Here is a 5,040-nt window from a genome sequence, read left to right as displayed (position 1 = left end):
TGGACATTTGAGTCATTGTATCCGTTGACCGTTACTTAATCACCACCAGATTTGCAGGGCCATCCAGCAATCGTTGGAAGCTTCATTTCGTTTTTCTATCCCATTACTTATATGGCTCATGGTTTGATGTTTTTACATGTGGATAAATGGGCGGGTCTAGACGGTAATTTAGTGTAGACAATGTTGTCTTTTTTTAGATGGGGGGAGGTGGAGGTTTGTCCATTTCATTGCGTTACACTTTCTACAATAAACTTTTGTAACATTTTTTTTTTAGATTCATTTGTTTTTTTTTTTCTATTTATTTGGGTACTATATCCCTGTGGCTCATCTTTGTGGTACTTTGGACCGTACCCTCTTTCTTTTGTACGGTTCTGTTTTCTGCCACAGAGCCCCGCTCTCATTAGGAGCGAGTGGATGAGGATCAAGTGGTACTTTTATGTACCTAAGCACTAGTCCATGTACATCCATATCATAGAAATCTTCTAGTGGACAAAATGCTGTACTTTCCATTTTAAATCAATATAAAACATTCAACCAGCACAAGGAATAGCCTAATAATGTTTGTTGTTTCTCCCGTTTGCACAGAATGAATGGGCATGCGCTTCCTCTGGGTAAATTGCTATGCAATGTTGTTATAAATACACCCCTTTAACTGAAGTAACAGTAACAGACCAGTATTAGATCTGCGAAAGACTAGAACAAGGTTAAAGCTGAATTCCAAAAATTCTGCAACTTTATAAAAGTTTCAGGCACAGCATGAGTTAAGTCTTAATAGCTGCCAGCCCCATTGTGGGCTTATCTGTATTATGTGTATCCTACGGGTTTATGGCTCTGGATACAATCCACACTGGAGTCCGTGACAGAGAGGAGAGAAGCACAGAGCAGCCATCCGCCCCCTTCCCTTATGCTGCCCATTCACAGAAGCCTTTGCGTTATGTGAATGAGTTCACACGATACAAAGGCTTCTGCGATTGGGCAGGAGAAGGGGAGGGGTGAGCATGCTGCACCAATATAGCAGGAGCTCCGGAAGCTAGATTGCTGGCATAAAATAAACCTGTCAAATTCAAATAATAGAGAGATAAGCTCAGGAGGTGCCAGGCACCTCCTTGGACTTTACTCATAGTGTGCCTTCACTTTTTTGCAAAGTTGCTGAATTCCGCTTTAATTCTGATTGGTCGCTCTGCTTTACTTCATTTAGCTAGCAGTGCTTAGTAATTACATTTCTAATTTAGTCCTATAGAAAGGCCGTCCCCTGAAGACATGAAGACAATTTTAGTGAAGATCTGGCAGGAGGTTGTAGGTGGGTGTCGGGGTCAGTTAAAAACAAGCAGTGAATAAGCACATTGGGTTTGTGTGTATCCTGTCTATGTTTGACATATGTGAATAAAGGATCTCACTTCACTCAAGCTTACGGTGGTGTGTGGCCGATTTTCTTCTATACCCCAGTTTAGTGGCGGCCCATCCTTAGAGGGTGCACAGGAGCCACCCCCCCCTATCCATACGTCCGCCCCCCTGATCTACATACATGGACGCCGGACCATGGATTCCAATGGGGGGGGGGGTGTTTGAAGCACCTGATTAGAGCCCGAGGCTCTAATAGGCTTCAAAAAAGAGTTGCTCCGAGCCCACCCATTTGTGTGACAATAGCAAATTAATATTCGCTATTCTCACACTAATCCTCCTCCCGGCCAATCAGGAAGCGGTTTATGAGACCCGTTTCCCGATTGGCCAAAACGGCAGGCGATCCTATTGGACACCTAGGAGAAGGCAGGAGGAGGAGGAGAGAGGAGAGCAGAGAGCACGGCCGGAGGAGAAGACCTGCCAACCCATCAGCTGCCACAGTTAAAAATAAGACTGCACTGAAAATACAGTTTTAGAAGTTTGCATCAATTCTGTTGTTTGGAAGATGAAAAGAAGAAAAAGGAGGGGAGCACAGAATGTCTCCCACAATCTTGTATTATACAATATATACAGTGCCATGAAAAAGTATTCATACCCCTTGAAATTTTCCACATTTTGTCATGTTACAACCAAAAACATAAATGTATTTTATTGGGATTTTATGTGATAGACCAACACAAAGTGTCACATAATTGTGAAGTGGAAGGAAAATGATAAATGATACAAATAAATATGTGAAAAGTGTGGGGGGGGCATTTGTATGGCGCCCCCCGGAGTCAATACTTTGTAGAACCCCCTTTCTCTACAAGTCTTTTTGGGGATGTCTCTACCAGCTTTGCACATCTAGAGAGGACATTTCTGCCCATTCTTCTTTGTAGAATATCTCAAGCTCTGTCAGATTGGATGGAGAGCGTCTGTGAACAGCAATTTTCAAGTCTTGCCACAGATTCTCAATGTGATTTAGGTCTGGACTGTGACTGGGCCATTCTAACACATGAATATGCTTTGATCTAAACCATTCCATTGTAGCTCTGGCTGGATGTTTCGGGTCGTTGTCCTGCTGGAAGGTGAACCTCCGCCCCAGTCTCAAGTCTTTTGTAGACTCTAATCCCATGTACACACGGTTGGACTTTCCGACAGGTAAAGTCCGACGGAATCGTTTCATCGGACATTCCGATCGTGTGTGGGCCTCATCTGACTTTTTTCGAAAATTCTGATGGAAAATCGGACCGTGTGTACGCGGCATTACAGGTTTTCTTCTAAGATTGTCCTGTATTTGTCTCCATCCATCTTCCAATCAACTCTGACCAGCTTCCCTGTCCCTGCTGAAGAAAACCATCCCCACCACATGATGCTGCCACCACCATGTTTCACGGTGGGGATGGTGTGTTCAGGATGATGTTCAGTGTTAGTTTTCCCCACACATAGAGTTTTGCTTTTAGGCCAAAAAGTTCACGTTTTGGTCTCATGTGACCAGATCACCTTCTTCCACATGTTTGCTGTGTCCTCCACATGGCTTCTCACAAACTACAAACAGGACTTCTTATGACTTTCTTTCACCAATGTCTTTCTTCTTGTCACTCTTCCATAAAGGGCAGATTTGTGGAGAACACGACTAATAGTTGTCCTGTGGACAGATTCTCCCACCTGAGCTGTGGATCTCTGCAGCTCCTCCAGAGTTACCATGGACCTCTTGGCTCTTCTCTGATGAATGCTCTCCTTGCCCGGCTGGTCAGTTTAGGTGGACGGCCATGTCTTGGTAGGTTTGCAGTTGTGCCATACTCTTTCCATTTTCCGATGATGGATTGAACAGAGCTCCGTGAGATGTTCAAAGCTTGGGAGATTTTTTTATAACCTAACCCTGCTTTATACTTCTCCACAACTTTATCCCTGACCTGTCTGGTGTGTTCCTTGGCCTTCATGATGCTGTTTGTTCACTAAGGTTCTCTAACAAACCTCTGAGGGCTTCACAGAACAGCTGTTTATACTGAGATTAAATGACACACAGTGGCTCTATTTACTAATTAGGTGACTTCTGAAGGCAATTGGTTCCACTAGATTTTAGTTAGGGGTATCAGAGTAAAGGGGGCTGAATACAAATCCCCCCCCCACTTTTCACATATTTATTTGTATCATTTATCATTTTCCTTCCACTTCACAATTATGTGACACTTTGTGTTGGTCTCTCACATAAAATCCAAATAAAATACATTTACGTTTTTGCTTGTAACATGACAAAATGTGGAAAATTTCAAGGGGTGTGAATACTTTTTCAAGGCACTGTATATATTGTATAATACAAGATTGTGGGAGACATTCTGTGCTTCCCTCCTTTTTTTTCTTTTCATTTTCCAAACAACACAATTTGGTCACAATTGGTATTGACTTTTTCAAGTCAATATAAATAAATTATACATATATATTACACACACATACACATTCTACTTATACCCAGTGTTAAGACAAGATCATCCAGTGCCAAATAACGCCCCCTTTCATGATGTGCAATTGCCTTGCAAATTCCGGCGCTGGGGTGACAGAAGTAGTGATGCTGCTTTCACTACTCCTCTCGGCCTTGTAGTAGAAGGAACTTGTGGTGCCCCCTTCCCTACAATACACGCTGCGCCCAGGGCAGCCTCCTCTTCTGCCCACCCCTTGTCCCGGACCTGCTTATACCTCCACTGCCCCCCGAGATCTTTATTGTCCAGTCTTGCCTGAGACTGTCCAGCTTTTAGCTGAAATTTTTTAAAGCTGTAGAGCTTATCCGGCTATGGCCTGGCCTCCCGTAAAAGTGGCCCTAATACATGTGCATATGTAGAGTCTGAAAGGTTTCAGCCACAGGCAGGTGGTACAATAAAGACCTCAATACAACAGTGTATTAAGTATGAAGTGGCGGGAGGAATGCACATATTTCATTCTGTCCCATAGACATTGAGTAGGTAGTGGGGAGTTTAGACTGCAATAATTCATGCTAGGGTTGCACCAATACCGTTTTTTTTTTTTTACCGGCAAGTACAAGTACCGATACTCTTGGTCAAGTACTCACCATTTACCAAGCACCGATAACTTTGAGCCCATTTCCTGTCTGAATCGCATGAGGCTTCCTGCACCGCTCTTGTGTGAATCCAGGCTGAAGTCACTATGACAAGCCTGGGTCCACACAGGAGTGGTGTGGGAAACCGCATGCGATTTGCTGCATTCCTGTTCAAATCAGATGTGATTCTTTGCAGTGTGATTTGAGTCAATTCATGTTGTATGGGCTCAACTCGCATCGCAAAAAGGTATCATTTTCAGGTTTCGTAGGTTTGCACCGGTACGAGTACTCATGCAAATGCTCAGTATCTGCACGGATACCGGTATCGGTGCAACCCTAATCCATGCAAATGTCAGGCATGTGTCAGGGGTTTGGCTTGTACTCCAAATATTGGTTGCAGCCTCTGAACACTTTGCATGTTCTTTAAACTAAACTAGACACCTGGAATGGCAGGACTGCAGGCGGTAGGACCAGCAATACAAAAACGACCAACGTGACAGATGAGCTTCAGAATTAGAACAGATTTAATTATTTTTTATTATTACAATTTTACTCATTCTGTGAGTTTCTTGGTTATAGAACATGCTCGTACATTTTCATGATCC

Source organism: Aquarana catesbeiana, linkage group LG11, assembly GCF_042186555.1.
Source record: "Aquarana catesbeiana isolate 2022-GZ linkage group LG11, ASM4218655v1, whole genome shotgun sequence".
In the NCBI taxonomy this organism is placed as follows: Eukaryota; Metazoa; Chordata; class Amphibia; order Anura; family Ranidae; genus Aquarana; species Aquarana catesbeiana.
Note: the sequence above shows the minus strand (reverse complement) of the source record.